The sequence below is a fragment of the Mycteria americana genome, chromosome 1 (assembly GCF_035582795.1).
Source record: "Mycteria americana isolate JAX WOST 10 ecotype Jacksonville Zoo and Gardens chromosome 1, USCA_MyAme_1.0, whole genome shotgun sequence".
NCBI lineage: Eukaryota > Metazoa > Chordata > Aves > Ciconiiformes > Ciconiidae > Mycteria > Mycteria americana.
Window position 1 is genome coordinate 77,345,522 of NC_134365.1, and position 17,141 is coordinate 77,362,662.

General features: G+C 38.4%; 1 protein-coding gene across 2 annotated transcripts in view; it reads right to left on the reverse strand.

Annotated features, from left to right (window-relative positions):
- PACSIN2 (protein kinase C and casein kinase substrate in neurons 2) overlaps positions 1–17,141 on the reverse strand; it is a 59,449-nt gene extending 42,308 nt beyond the window's left edge. For both annotated transcript variants that reach the window (XM_075507045.1, XM_075507034.1), the window contains exon 1: positions 16,990–17,141. The gene's annotated coding sequence lies outside the window, so the exon portion shown is untranslated. The remainder of the gene's footprint in view (positions 1–16,989) is intronic.

Below are 17,141 nucleotides of genomic sequence, written 5' to 3' on the forward strand. Positions count from 1 at the left end.
AGGTGAAACAAGCTAGTCTTCCTGAATCTGAAAGTTACATTAAAGAGCTACTGTTCTTTACTTCAGGACAGAACCAATTCAGAGACCTCATTTGAGCCAAATCTAGCCCTGAGACTGTCTAACAGATATTTGTTTCCAAAGACTAAAAGCATTGTTAGAAAATGTAAATATGTGCATTAACAACATGTCAGCATATTCCACCTTCTATTATTCTTAGAGAGATACAGATGATTATGCTTGGCAGAAACTAGTAAGACTGATTGAGGCAGGGGAAGCTAGTTGCACAGGTGGACCCAGATGAACCTGTGCACTCTTCAAGTATTAGTTAATTCCTCTGTCAGTTTTTTGAGATGTAAATAAAACCAAGAAAAAAGGAAAATGGGAATTGATGGTTTTCTTACCATGGAGAAAGTAAGAGAAAGCACAAACAAAACCAGGCCTTCCTATATAGTGTCTCAGAAGAACATTACTGAAGAAGATAGAAGAAAACACTCTAAGACCTAGTAAAATAACTCAGTTTCTCAGACCACAATGTACTCGTATTATAGTTAATTTAAAACAACACAGAGGCATTACATTTCCACACAGAACTCCTTAGGGCTGAACGGGTTATTCTCTACTAGACAAAATTGCCAGCTTTCTAGGATAGCTACTCAACACACATACAGTAACAGAAATATCCTATAACATCAGAAGTGTTTTGCTAGTATAGCTTTTGTTCAAGGGACCAGCATAAGCTAGTACAGAACTGTACCCTAGGACCTTTGCTGAAGCAGGAATGAAATCACCACCCCATAACTGTTGGCTTAGTTCAGAGCTGTGAAACAGCTCTGAACAGTTTCAATTATTATAATTTCTTTCTGCAGCCATTATTCCCTCACTGTCATAGCCCTGCTGACAAAAAGCGGGTCAAATCATGCAACATTCCTCAATTCTCAAAATACATTCAAGGGTAGTTTAGTATTTGGGGAAAACACTGTCAATGTAAAAATTGCTAATGAAGATAACCTTACAACTTAAAAGCAACATTTTCAGCTGTGATCACTGTCAGATAAACTTTATACATCACTTCAGCAGTGTCATTTCCAGAACTGATACAGAATTTATCAGCCTCTGCAGAATGCAATTCATAAATATAGAAAGAAAACAGCAACATGCACACATAGCTTCAACTACCCTTCTTTCCAGTAAGTTAAATAACCAATTATTCTTTTAGGAACAATAAAAGATCTGTTCAAGTGTTTCAAAATCAATGTTATACTGTAATAGTACAAATGAACATGTGACAGTGTTTCATATTTCAGATTAAATAAGATTAATTCAGATTTTAAAGCAAACTGAATCCAGCTTCTAAAGAACAGTCAGGAGCATTTAAATTGTTTGCTTGTGTTAAGATGGGGGAGAAGGTTGCTTAATACTTAGTTTCATTAACATGGCCACTGAAAAAAGAAACTCTTGAATTCTGTTTAAACAGATTTTCAGCCCAGTGAATCCAAGGTAAACTTTAGCCAGGACTCCTCCTGCTTCTAGGCAATATAATTTTCTGGTCCTGAAATGGTAATTACTGCAACAAGGACACAAGACCTTTACTTACCACTTAGTAATCTACAACATGGGCTGCCGACCTAATAGAATTAAATATCCCCCACGAACACTTAATTTTTTTTTTTTTAATAAATATAACAAACTGGCTCCTTACCATGTACTAAACTCATTGGTCTAAGCTACCTGGAAGTATTACACTCAAGTATTAAGGTCACAGATCTCATTTTATGGCCTTCCTTGTACACATAATTTGACAAGCTAAGCTAGAAGTAAGTTCAAGTTTTTTGTGTGTGGTGGGGGGGTTTGGGGATGGTTTTTGTTTTTTTTTGGGTTTTTTTGTTTGTTTGTTTTTAAATCACATACAGTACACCTAAATCTATTTTAACTCTAACACAATTGAAAAATCACTGAAGAATTTTCAGTGTACAAAACAAGGTGCTGCTTTAAAACAGGCATATGAGATCAAGGTTAGGCAAACAAAGCAGTGGAAGTTTTTCTTTGGTTCTCAAGGTTTCACTAATCTTATTAAGGATTTAGGAAAAAAAAAAAAAGAGAGTAGCCAGTCTTCCTTAAGATTTTCAGAGATCTGGAAACATGTTACTTGTCCTTATATAGCTCTCAAACACACAAATCACTCAAATGTAGAATCCCCAAATGCAATAATGTGAAATGAATGCTTAATTTGGTCATGTAATCTCAGAAAAACTAGTCTTTTCTACCCTTCTCCCGCTTTTCAGGAAAAAGGAAAGCTTTTTATGCCGTTTTCAATTAATGCTTGACTGAAGTACAAGTAGGTCAGCCATCTACCCTACAATCTAAATTGGACTGAAGTTCAAGGAAACTGGGACAAGAGGCCCCATTACTACCAGCTCTTGCACTTGCAACTACCATTGTGTTTTTTCATTTAATAAGGCTGTGCCATCACTGACTATGGAGCATTTAAACAGCAGCCTTTAACCTGCACCTCAGCAACAATTAAACAACAGAAAGAAGAGAGGTAAATAATACAAAGTTGAATCTAGTGCTCTCTCAAGATTAGAGTCTGAGAAACCGTAGTGTTGAAAATTCAAGCATGCAAAATGACTTTTAAAATATATATAGTCCAGATCCAAAGTGGATCAAAGTGTTGAAGCAAAGTATTAGTAAAAGCACATAATATGTAACTTCCTTTGTTTGTCATGCATGCTGCTGAGTAACTTCAGCATTTTAAATGGCTCCACAATGATTCTCAAAAACATAATCAATTGCTACTAAAGGTAGAATTATACACCTTTTTTGCTTTATGAACTAACTAAATTCATATCAGTAACCTCTACACTCACAAACTAGTGGTATGATAGTCATAACAGATGAGAAAAAGCCAGCACAAATAGCTTCAGAATAAAGTGACCACATTTCACAAGCTATTTAGTTTACTGCAAATCATTCTACACATTGTAATCAAACTGAAAAACTGCACAACATTAGACTCCAGAAAGTCTGGGGTCATTACATTCGAATGCAACATCCTATTTTAAATTAAAATAGAATTCAGTTGGCATTTTTGCATGATGCATAGTAACATGAAGTAATCGGAATAGAAGAGGTTAGTATCATGGAATAAAATCATTCTCAAATTAAAATATCAAACTTGCACACACTCAAAAGGAATGGCTTCGGCCAGATTTCTAAAATACACTTTGTGCATAAACCATATATATGGCTTATATGCACACACACACATAAAAACAGCCAATGGAAAATAATTCTTCTCAGTACTACAGAGTTTTTGTGCCATTAGCCATTGGGAATGTTCAGCAATCTTATAAAAGGTGCTACCAGGGTCCACCTCCAACTCAAGATTTTACTAACTAGTTAGTGATCTTGTGCTTATGAATTGAGCTTGAATGTCTGAACAGATTACACACCATATTTCCCTGTGAAGTGCTGAATTTGTCCTCCAAGATTTGAAGGCACTGCGTTTGAGCTGACAGCTAGGATGGTATCACCATGCTTATTTCCAAGCAGGGGGACAGGGTGGGGGGAAAATGACATATAGATAGAACTGCACCATGACACTATAAAGGCAGGGCTGTGTGTCACTGGTCACACTAATATCTCAGTCAATGTTCTAGAATAGTTCGTGGTTACTGACATGAGTCACCTGCCTACATATGACTACAGTTACAAAGCCGTATCTCCATATGGCTTGTCAGTTAAGAAGTTGAGCAGCAAAGGAATCAAAGAAAAAGATTGAATGGTTCAACAGCTGAAACAGCTGTAAGTTGAAAGCTTCAATTATGCAGAAATGCCTTAAAGGTGTCACTGAAGATGATATTTCTATTTGACCAAATATTCCCCAAGAATAAGAAAACCAAGACATGTGCTTACCCAGTTAATAATAAACTTCACATTTAACTATCTTTACCATATGGTAGTGGGAAGAATAAGAGAGGTATATAAGATTTTTAAATACTGCAGAAAAAAGCTTAGACAAAGACAACAAAGAAAGTATGATAAAAATTGATATGCAAAATATATTATTTATAATATTTACAAGTAACTTACAATGATCTTTTTCATAATCGTACTTTTTAATGTCACAGGTCAAGTCAAGAACATTTCAGCTGAGAACACCTGTGAAACTTAAGTACAGGCGTTTTCCACTTCTGCTTCTGAAGGCTTAAAGCCTTAATGTAATCATCCAATATAAACAGCATTAGAAAAAGCTTTCATCTAGAAAATCTCCTAAAACCTCTTCATTTCTTGTTTCTGCATTTTTCGATTTTCATGACTTTAAGATACAATGGCTTTACTGGAGGGGCAGGCATTCTCCCTTTAGTTCCTAGCATAAATCAGAGGCAAACTGTGATCTGCCCAAATAGCAAAGCATACTGAATCCGGGAGGCTTTAGATTGACAAAAGCTCAGCCAGACCCACAAAGCTAACATCAGCTCTAGTAATAAACAGTACACATGGTAACTCCTCAGTCATTCATTGTAAGCTTTCTTGGGAAGGCCAGAAGTTTCTCTAACCCACTAAGAGAATCCCTCCAGTAACTACAGCTATGATCTTGGTAACATTTGTTTGTTTTTAATAGAGGTAGTGCAATAGCTGAAGAGTCATCATCACAAGTAACCTTCACACAATCAAGCTAGGTCTCAGACCGCTGTTGTTTTTAAAACTGATGAACTGTCCTTACTCCTAAAGCTTAAGGGTACAAAGCACTCAAAAGAACAAAGTAATTTCAAATATATTTTTTAAATATACTTTGGGGGATATATTTTTTTATTTTCTAAGGTTATTTCCCAACATGCAGAGAAGTGTTTCAGACATATATATATTTCAAGAAAAAAGAACACTAAAAGCATGAAAGAGATGGTGAGTCTAGCTGTAAGGTTTTTCTTGCCATTGAGTTTTATTAACCTCTGGTACAACTAATCTGAAGGCTACACACACACATATTCCCGTAGCAAAGTTTCTTTCTTTCCTTTTGTAACAAGGAGGCTATCCTCACAGCAGAAGTAGGAATACTAATATTTAACTTGAAATTCAGTTTATACCAAAAGAACTTGTACAACTGTCCATATCTGAAAGATAAAATAACAGCTGCTTCACTGAGGCAAAATATCTGTATATTTGATGCATCAGAGCCACCCAAAAAAAGAAAAACAGGTATTATACTTAAAACATAATTGTATTTTATCACATCTAAAAAACCAGCATTAGTAAAGAATGTGCTATAATGCAGTATTCAAGAGCTTAATAACCTTAAGTTGATTCCTTAGACAATGTGCATTTATTCTGTAGCTTGCAATTTATGAAACTGAAAATGAAATTATGTCCAACTCTAACACCTTCAAACAAATTGCCTACCTTTTCCCCTCAAAACTGTTACAAGGAATGTGAATATTCAGTATGTTTCATAGGAAGAGAAACAATTTTATTACCTAGTTTACATTTGCTACACTGTCTTAGAAAGTGTTATGTGATACCAGAAGAGTCCTAAGGGGTTTTCTAAGTTCTTCCTCATTGCTCATATGAGAATATATGAACTATATCCCTACAGTATTCATCAAATAAAGACGTTTCTAAAGATAGCCTTTTCAACCTAAAAATAGTGCAGCATCAAGGAAGGCCACTTGAACAGGTTTAGTGCTGACTTGCAGCTTTGATTAAGTTCTAGCAAAATTAACACTGAAATTAGTTTTACTAACTCCCCATGATTCCAATTGACAGATATAAATCAAAATGCCACACAACCGTCCATTTTCTAGTGTCTAGGAAAGATAAAAGTCAATAGAAGCTAGCACCAAGTAATGTGAGTAGGATAGGTAGAAAGCAGGAAAAACTGTCATGCCAATATCACTGACATAAAATAATCAGAATACAATGCTATAGAAAGGGTTCTTTTAGCTACGCAAAAAAGTTCTGGCTCAAGGTTCAAGATATGCAAGGTCAAATCCAGCACTTTTGCCTATAAGATAAAGGCACTGAAAGCTTATTCAGATTCTGAAAATCTTTGAACTCATCTTTTACAGTCCTCTAGTTAGGGTATTTCAATAATAATATTCCAAGAATGTATTCAACAGTGTCAGGATCTGGATGCAAGTTACCATCTGAATTAATTCACCTTAACACAGATAACCAGTAATTCTATATCAAGTTTTAAATTCTAAACAAAATCAGAAGAAATCAAAAAACAAATTGTTCAGTGGATTTTCAAGTAGGTAAGTTCTCACTTGCTTCAATATTTAGTAGACTAGCTTTAGACAAAACTTTAAAGTTGTTCCATTTTCATTTTATGCATTTGACATATGTATGCCAAATCCCTACTTGTACTTGTCTTTCACCCAAGATGAAGACTTTTCTCAAAACAGAAAAAAACATTCATAAAGAAAGTTAGCCAACTGGGAAGCAAGATTTTAAAATGTCTTTTTAAGCTTATGTAGTTCGATTTCCAGCAGTTAAGCACTTGAAATTGAGCAATGGTGAAATACAGAGAAGACATGACTTGCATTCCTTCCTCTTTTAGGGCAAATATCATAGCCAGATTGAGATTTTTCACAGTACTCCAAATTTAAACGTGCATGCTGACTCTGATGTAAATCTCTAGGTGCAATATGCTATTCTTTGCACATTCCAATAATTCTCATGGGGCAGCATAGCTGCATAACTAGAGAAAGTAGCTCAAATTTAATTCAAGATGCATGTGATACATCTTCCCTTGACAAATTCAAAACATTTTTACATGCTTCCTATCTGGCCTGTTTTGCAAGAAAGGAGGGCAAAAGGGGCAGAAATATCAAAGATGTCCAATTCCAGTTTCAGTTTCTCTACAGGGCCAATAAAAATCCTCCAGCTAATTGGTTCCTTAGAGAAAGTTAGACTACTTCATATATTATTAGACTGATCAAAGTCTAAATCAAAGAAGCTATAGGTTGTCTTACATAACCCTAAAATAAATTCAGAATTAATGTATATTTGTTTTATCTATTTGCATGTATCAATTACTGAACTGCTAATGACTTGTCAACAATTGAAACTGCACAGCACAGACTTTACTCATGATACCCATACAACTCACAGGATTTACATTCTACCAAAAACTATGTAATAGCCTGATCTAAACCAAGTGCTAAAAATACAGTAATTAGATACAGACTAGACCCACATATTGTTCTCTGACACAGGGATACTACAAGCCAAAGCAGAAGCAGCTACTTATATGCTACTTTGGACAAGGATTTCGTAGCCAAATTCAAACCAATTTTAAGGTTCACCTACAGATCCTTTAAAACTATATGGATTGTCCTTTAATAGCAATATAAATAACAGATTTGGTGCTACCTCAATGAACAGACAAGACATTCATGATATACAGTGAATGAACTTTCACTTTTCCCGGTGCAGTGAACAATTAAACAAAGAAAAGCACAAAGTGTTCTGCCATACTGCTCAGTCTGCTTTCTTGGAAAGATGTTCTCTGCTAGCCAATCTGTGCACCTGCTTCGAAAAAACATCAGATGGAACAGCGCTTTGTTGAGAATAGCTAAGAAAGCAGACCGGGCAGTATCACAGAACAGAAGTAACTAGAGGATCCAACTAATTCTATTCAATTATTTTTGAGGGAGGAAAAAAAGGCAAACAAACAGCACAGGCTACAATAAGGTAGGGAAGCAATTTTTTCCAGTTTAGGAAATAAGAAAGCTGGCATGGTTTTCGTGTATAACTAGGTTTTTCCCTAAACAAAAAACCCTACCAAAACAAACAAACAAAACAAAAAACAAAACACCCCCACCCAACAATAACAAAAAAACCAAAACAAAAACCCAACACTACTACCACCACCACCCCCCAAATAAACCCAAAAATTCTAAAAACACCCACTTGATTCTTTCCACAAGATTGATTCGATTTTGGAAATTAAATATTGAGTTGGAATTTAAAGCTAGTTCTTCAAAACTTGGTTTAACAATAAAGTGTTAAACAGATTAATTTAAATCTTCTGCCAGCAGTTTCAAAGATTTATTTAGCATTCCCTTTTCTTATAAATACAGCATTTCATTACATAAGAATATATATCAGCATTACACATTAGAAACATTTAAGTTGCTTACAACTGAGTATTTTAGAAGTCAAAAGGCAAAGACTTTTAGCTCCTTTCTATCTAGAACCTGTTCAACTTTGAAAAGTATTTTAATTCTGTCTTCTAGTCCTTCCACACTAAAATATTTTAAGCAAAAATTCAAGAAAAAAATCCATTAAGTTTACCTTTAAATTTATTAATTCAAATCATTTGAAACTTATTACCTATTCAGCCATGCATTTAAAATTGGTAAAAATCAAGAACCATAAGTTTAAGTGAATCTTCAGTTCCCGTAACTATAAATAGTTTAAGGGTACAGTCTCTACACAGTTAAGTGTTAAATCTTACTCAGGTGTATTTCAGCAGCTCATGTAGCACAGCTTCAGCTGCTAAAATGAGCAACACTGTTGCATTTATACACACTACATTTTTCTTATTTTATTACATCCTGACCATTCTTGGCATACATAGGATTATAAAAGCACTTACACAAAAACTTGTTTAAACCCAACATTCACTTTACAGCTTAACTTTATAGAAATTATTCACTGTACTGCTCATCTCGATATCTAGCCTGATCACTTTATTATGGTATAAATTTGTTCCGCTGACAAAGATTGTTTCTGGTCTTCTCCCACGTCCCCAGTCACTCCTCCTGACCCCATCCCTATGCCATCGATTCTATTCAGGAAGCCAGGTGCTAAGCTTTATCCAGCTGAAAATTACTCTGCCAAAAATAAAAAGTTTCTTGCTGGACGAGGGAACCAACTCCAGTCACAACACAGCCACATAAATAGTGCCAAGACAGAGCACAGAGCAAGAACAAATAGCTGGGAAAGAACCTGATTTCCTGTTTTAGTAGCAACACAGACTGCCACTGGTTTTGAAGTTACTTGCCTTATCACTGTAAGTAGAATTAGCAACAAGCTTCTGAGCTAATTTAACAAGTTACAAAATGTTATGCTAATGAAAGGAATAAATAAGTACACATTCAACATAAAAGATACTCTTCAGAAAGTCTGAGACCTGAAAGACAGGGAAAAAGATATTTTCATGGTTTATGTGTAAGTACTAGGCACACAAGCAAGAGATTAGATTTTTGCATTTGGGAACATAAATCAACCCCATTTAATATCACTGAAATCTCACCGTACAAGTCACATGACCAAACAGTTTGTAGGTGGTTATAACGTAAGTAGAGAGGATTAAGAGAGGTCAAGAAAGGAGTGGAGACACTTCTGCAATAATATTCATTATTTGTTTGAATTATTAACAACTTTAAAGAACACTACCACTCCACAGACATTCTGGAACGTCTTCCAATAACTCATGCACCACATGGTCATTAACTGGTACCTACCAAAGACCACTAAAGCACACTACACAACACAGAGCAGTCAGCTCCTTCTGCAGCAAGCTGCTGTGTGAAGGAGAATGCTGCATTACCGTGGGGCCCTTTGGTCCCACTAACATAGGTTCCACCTTTCACTTCCCCAATTCTAAAATTGGCATGGAATTTAACATACATTATAGGTGACAATGTCCTAGCTCAAAGAGCACGTATTCAACATAAAGGAACTCCATGTATACCATACCTCAAAAGAGGTGACAGAAGTAAAAGAAGTTAATACCTGCATACCAGTCCTGATTTGACTCAGACCACTTCCAGCTTCAACTGAGAAGACACAGATTTGACAATCTGATAAAACAGTATTACTTTATCATGCAAGAATCACAGGGAATCACACAAGATTTTTAATAGCTGTCCCCAAAGCCATATTAGAAGAAAAAAACCAACACAGTAGCTACAGAAATAGCTGTAAGTGAAGTGAAAAAGAGGGAAAGTCCATGGTAACAAATGTAACAAAAGATAGAAATGAGGAAAGAAAGACAGCAGAAAGAACACAGAAATAGTTGTAGTGGTAGACCTCAAATATATTTAAAGCTCCTTTATTGTCCTTATTGTAACAACCTTAGCAACAATGCTATCGTTCATAAGGTATCAACATTTTAATGTAATAACAGAGGCAGAAAATCTATAAATGCTGACAAATAATCATATCTGAGTGATATGATTATTAGCTCTCAAATTAGAAATCAAAAGGGCTTCGGAGTCCAAACAAACATGTCCAAATTCACTTTTGTGTGAGGAGGAAGGAGCGGCAGAGACAGTGTGTGATGAACTGACTGCAACCCCCGTTCCCCATCCCCCTGCGCCACTCAGGAGGAGGAGGTAGAGAAAAATCAGGAGTGAAGTTGAGCGAGAAGAAGGGAGGGGTGGGGGGAAGGTGTTTTAAGATTTGGTTTTATTTCTCATTACCCTACTCTGATTTGATTGGCAATAAATTAAACTAATTTCCCTGAGTTGAGTCTATTCTGCCTGTGATGGTAATTGCTGAGTGATCTCCCTGCCCTTATCTTGACCCACAAGCCTTTCGTTACATTTTCTCTCCCCTGTCCACCTGAGGAGGGGAGTGATAGATCAGCTTTGGTGGGCACCTGGTGTCCAGCCAGGGCCAACCTACCACAGGCCATCAATGATGAACAGTGAAACAGTATACAACTTGTTTCACTTATCTTTCCATTTAGGACTCTGTTCACTTAAGACAGCATGAAAGTTTGCTTTGGGAAGTAGCACTATGAATCACAGGTTATTGGTTGATCATACTTTATCCATATGTGCTGGTTGTTCCTCCTTTCAGTTGAACTAGCTTTCAAAAAAGACAAAAACCTCAACTCAAAGCAAGAATGACTTGCAGCCCTAAAAGTTCCCTGGACCAAAAAAACCTGCTAGTAGAAAGCAGAACAGCAGTAACATATACTCACCTTGGTGTACACCAATGGAAACACTAGTGGCCTACCATAACAGTGGACCAATACAAACAATCAATGAAACGGCAATACTCCCAGCTGTGGGCAAAGGAGTTTCTAAGAAATTTAATTGCCCCAAAGAGGAACAGCTAACCACTCAATTTATTTCTCACTGTATTTGAATGACGCAAGACTGACAGTATTCTTTACATGAAGTTCTCTCCTAACACACAAAAATTAAAGGAAAGTTGTTTAAAGGAAATGGTTATCCAGTTTCAGTTCTCATACATAAAACAGAGTGCTCACATTTTGGAATGGAACCATCACCTCAACCCAGCAAGAACTTGGGAATAATTCCCTTCAGTTAAGTTCACCCTAGAGCTTAACCAAGCTGCTCAATGGCTCCTACGAGTTAAGCACAATTGTATGTTGACCAGATATTAGATTACTTAGATTGGTTAGATTATTTTAGGTAAACAATAAAACAAAAAAGTGCTCTGAAGCTTTTATCTGTAACTATTAAGGGACAGAGAGAACTTGAAGACTTTGGAAAAAATGCTTTTAAAAATGTTATTCAAGGACTGTGGAAGTAAACGTGTCTACAAGTTGATGTTGTATACATGTGGTTCCATCAAATACAAAGACTTGCTTTAATGTACCTAGACCTGTTTGTTATAGATTTATCATTTATCCTGACAAGAAAGCAGCATTGTTCCACTCAGCAGTGATCCAGGTATCTGTCAATTTGCCAAGAAAGCCTCTATCAGAGGCATCAATTTGCCAAGAGCCTCTATCAGAGAGGATCAGAGGCATAAGTCAAACTAAAGAGATGTCCCATTTGTCCTATGACTCATGGCAGATCATTTATTGAAATCTGTACTTCACATTACCCCTTTTAAGAAGGACACATTAAGCATATTCACCCTGCACCCTTTGACCTATTAAGTCAGAAATAATTAGAAAAAATCCCATAAGCTTAAAAGAATAACGAAGTATGACTGTGCATCTGCTATTGAGAACAAATAAAATTCTTATTTCAATATTCACCTACCATTACAATGCTAAGTAAGAAGTTCTGTGCACGTTCGTTTTGGAACCCAGAACCTTTGGCTATGCTCAGAAAGCAGAGTTTGAAATGCCAGGTATGAGAACTCTGCTAGTCCTTTCAGAACTCAGTCAATACACACCTTTTGTTGTTGCAATCACCAGCTGGCAATGCATCAGCCTGATATGTGGGGGAGGTTAACTTATTATCACACATAAAAATCAGATTCGAGTCCTATTTGTGCTACCCATGTACAAAGACACAACAATAACAAGACAGAAAGAATATCACACTTCTGCAAAAAGACACTTCACAATAAAAACTACAGCAACACCACAGTCATCCAGTTTTAATATCAGTAAACAACCCACTACTTTATAATCAAAAGCTAAGAGTTTGCAAGTACATCACAATTCTGTGATACATGAATTACAACAGGCATGAGAATATATTTAAAACACATACTTGTGAACTCAGAGGAGTTCACAGCGTCACTTAAAAACCTGCGTGGCACCCATTCTCAGGGCATCTACTATGTCACATCTATAAGTTTACGTCAAAAGATTACATAAACCCCCTCCTTTTTGGTTTCAGTAAAACTATTTGAAAGAAATATTTAATAATATGATTTGACAGATTGTTCTTATCTTTGCCATTTTTGCTGCTATATTGTAGTGTGGTTTGTTATTCAGTGGTCTAGAACTAACTTTAAGCAGAGTCCTACACAAGCAAAAAAGGGTTAATAACACGCATTGGCCCAAAATCAAACACTGCAAGATATAGGTTTCCAACACTGTCAAAATATTTACAACATGTTGTGTAAGCCAGAACAGTTTTTAAATATTTGCATATTCTAAAAAGTTGAACCAAACCACATCACTTAAAGCCTTAGAGACATTTTCTTTTTGCTTCAGAGCTCATTACTGTGCAGCATTACCATATCCATGCTAGCTCTATCCCTATTTACTAATTAGGGCTGGGTACCTTCTCAAATATTGACACATCCTGTCCACCAAGATTCACAGGACTCCACCAATGCAGTTCACAGTGGCTCAAGCAGAACCACTCACACTCCAAGGAGCGCACATCAAGGCAGATTCTAGACCAACACCATTAGAGAAATTTTGACTGTTCTATTCCACTAAGCAAGGTACCTTGCAGGGTAGCACATAAAGGAATGACATCCAACTCTCGTGACAAATTTGACTGTGACTGTAGACTGGGAATCAACCCCAGGATACAACAGCCTTTTTACTATTAACTTCAGGTTATTTTTCCCAACCCAAGTGTAACTAGGGTCCCAACTAGCCAGGTAACATTCATATTAAGTACACCATTCTATTCAACCACAGACTGAGAATACTTAGCTTGGTTTATCTCAGTACAGTTACATTACTGTTATTTTCTGCTTTCTTCCTTTTCATGCCCTGAGAACAATTCATCATTACATTAAGTCAAATCAAAAAATCAGTAACTAGGTTTAGTTGAAAGGAACAACACCAGTTCTTGAAGTTTTATGGATTAAGACAGAATTCCAATTAAATCCTGTGTTACAAAAAAGTTGTTCATCTCACAGACTAGTCTTCATTTCAAGCATTAGAGACTTCATTCCAGGTCTCAGGCAATGAGTAAGTCATTAAATCCTAGAATTTATTTTAAAAAGCAGAGATCCCAAGAACCAACAAAACACTACTCCAATGTATTAGTTTACATGCATGTTTAAACAAGTCTATGAAAAAAACTTCAATCTGCATCTACCATTCTCCTGGCTTATTGTATGAGAAGATGCAACTTTTTCCAGGACCTGCTACTCCCACATTGAGAAAACCATGCACCACCTCAGAAGCAGAAAGCTACCTTTTAGCTAATTTGTATTACTCGTGCAGATTCATACAAGCACAGGCAATTCTTGACTAGCAGCACTGCTAAACATTTTATCCTTTGCCATTCCTGTGACAAGCACAGAAGTCTCTTGTCCTGCATTTACAGGCTACCGATCCAAGTCAAGTAACCTTTAGGTCCATTTTAACCACAATCAGGGAAATACAGAATTGACATAAGGACATCTGGAAGTGAGTAGCTCACTCAGCTCCAGAGAAGGAAAATGTACCCATATACTGTGTAAACAGATCATGAGAACAAAACTTCTCATGCCTAACACTAAATCATCCAAACATCACCTGGTAAAAATAACAGGTTCACAATACTGATTTTCAGACCAACATTCAAGTGCCCCGATACAACAAAAGAAAGCGGACATCTACCCATTAGAAAAATATATCACCTGGGTATTTTCTGAAAGTAATACTTACAAACATTCATAGATCAAAATGTTGCCTAGAATATCACTGCACAGTCAGAAAGCCACGTTACTATAATGGTATTTCAAATACTACAGGAATAAAAAAGAAAAATTAGAAAAATACAATTAAATAGACATTACAAAGTAAAATGAAGTTTTTCTTACAGAGATGACTTGCAGAACATAGAAACTCTCTCATAAACCTATGACAGTTTAAAACAAAAGTTAAAGAACACTTAAGACCACCCACAAAGTTGCATACAGCTAACATCAAGTCCAGCAATCATAAATGCCATCTAATTTGTCAGCTCGATATTAACTACTGCGTCCACTTGCAGCACGCCATGTTCAAAATGAGAGAAAAAACATTCAGAAAAAAAAAAACAACCTCCAAAACAGTTTTGCCTATCAACCATTAATAAACTATTTCATCGCTAACTACAATTGTGCTATGTATCTTCCTTTTAACACTGATATTGTTGCTTGATGCATGGTATGCAGTTTAACCCCGCAGGGCAGTTTTTAATGTTTATTCTAGTATGGCACTGCACAACACATAGACCCTGACCCAAAGAAACTGACTCTAGAACTGTAAACTATGCACCGAGGGGAGTTTGGAGCACTTGAACACTCAACAGCCATGCCAAGGTTAACACTACAGAGGACAAGGTAGCACCTGCACTCCTCTCCTGATTACCATACCTAAGCTGTGGTACAGTATGATCAGAGATCTCTAAAATGATACTGCACTGTACTAATTAGACATGCCCTGTGCGCTAACACATGCTACTGTTTAAGCTGATTCAGTCATAATTGGCAGAATATAACTCTACTATCTTTGAAGGCAAATTGCAAGTTTGACAAAATATGATTTCAGGCAGGTACAGGTATGAAAGAGCAAGCACATTAGCTCTCGGTGCTAATAACCTTAATAGTTAAAAACACAATTAAGATGTTTTGCCCATCTGAAATACAGTTGGCAAACTGTTTTATTTACCTCTCACTTTTAAGCAGAAATACAAGTCATCGTCCCCAAGAAAGCAATGAAGCAATGTTTTTATATTGGTCTCATCCCAGACAAATGAGAATGATCTTTTTGTTGCACTAAAACCAGAATGAAAACTCAGTTGCTTACATAATGCCGCCTTCACTGACTATTACAATAATGCACTGTTAATGTTTTTACCTTTTCAAAGTAGTGGAAAGGTTCTGTCTTTAGCGAAGGGCTGAACAAACTCTGGAATTAAATCCAAATTAGCAGAAGGGAAAAAAAATCCCCCCTGTAGCAAGAGAAAACAGTCTTATGGCAACCTTTCCAGCAGCCTGTTGTGAGGTTGTGGAGTGCAACAGAAGAAAACAAAAGTGTCTAGCACATCATAATGCTCATTTTTTACCCCAGTCTGGGTCACGTACAAACGATCAAACTTGCTGAAATAGGTACAGGGAATGTGAGCAGTGGTATACTTGTTTGAAATCAACCTAACTAATCTACAGTTTTAATCAAGAATGGCTACCAAGAAAACTGCAAGATTACATTTAGTTTTCAGACATTCAGTTTTCAAACGTCCAGTTTCAAAAGGACAGCCTATGTCAGTTGCACCTTTCTGGCTTCCCTTACTGCTAGGGCAAAAGGATGAAGCCTCAGAAGACTCAGTCTATCAGCTTCTGAGTCACTCCGACCAGAGACAGCCAAGCAGCTGGGAAAGATGGATACAGCAAGGCAGGCAGATACCCAGTCTTTCTCTAACCAGGTAGCCTCGATACACATAAAGAGACTTCTGTCTCTCACACAGACATTTCACTTTGGAAGATGAGGAGATTCTTTCCACAAGCCAAAAAAGGGAAAGTCAAGAGAGAAGGCGGCAATGGCAAAACCCAAGAAGCCTGACTTAGCTGGGTCATTAACAGTACTCAGGAGGCTGTGAGACGTTTAAAACCTCACTCTCCCCCGTAGAAACACCTCCTCCCACCAAATCAGCATCGTTACCTGCCATCATCCAGGACGCCAGGATTTCAAAGCCAGGAGGAAACATCTAATGGCTCAATCCCGGGTCTCCCTCCTCACCCACTTTTCCTCTCCTCCCCTCCCAAAACCAAAGCCGTCACCACTACCGAGTGGGTCACTAAACTTCCCCGAGCAGCGAGCTCTTCCCTCCTACAGGAACCGAGCCTCCCCACAGCCAGTGTCGTCATCCCTCGCAAGCCCCAGCCCTGCCCTTCCTCGCCAGGCGCCGTGCAAGGAGAGCTTCACCTTCCCCGCGCCCGCCGGAGAAGAAGCCCCAACACCACCACGGGGCTCGCGGGCCTGCACCCCCCAGCCCCCCCCCCCCCCTCCCTCCCCAAGGCGCCCGCTCCCCTCGCGCCCGCTGCCCCTTCGCGCCGCCGTCGCGCCTCGGCACTGTCACTCCCGTCCGCCCACCGCCTCACCGCAGGGGCACCGAGCCCCCACCGGCACCCAACGGGGCCTTCACGGTACGCCACTCGCCCCGCCTCGCCCCGCGCGGCCTGACCCCGCCACGGGGCACAGGTAGCGCCGGCCGCCACCGGCCCAGACGCGACGGCTGGACCAACCGCCCTCCCCGCGCCCGCCGGTGGGACCCCGCCGCCCGCCATTCTGCGCCCCCCCCCCCCCCCCGGCTCCGACAGGGCTCTAAACCCCGCCCTCCGCCTCAAGCCTCTCCCTGAGGGTAGGAACTAAGACGACGGCGCCGCCTTCACCTGAAGCGCCGGGAACTGCCCGTCTCCTGTGCCCACCGGCACCGAAGGAGGGAGGGGGCTGACGAGACGGCAAGAGAGCGCGGAGGAACGCAAGAGAAGCCTCAGCGCTCCGCTCCCCGCCGCGCCGCCGCACCAACTGCCGACTGCCGCCC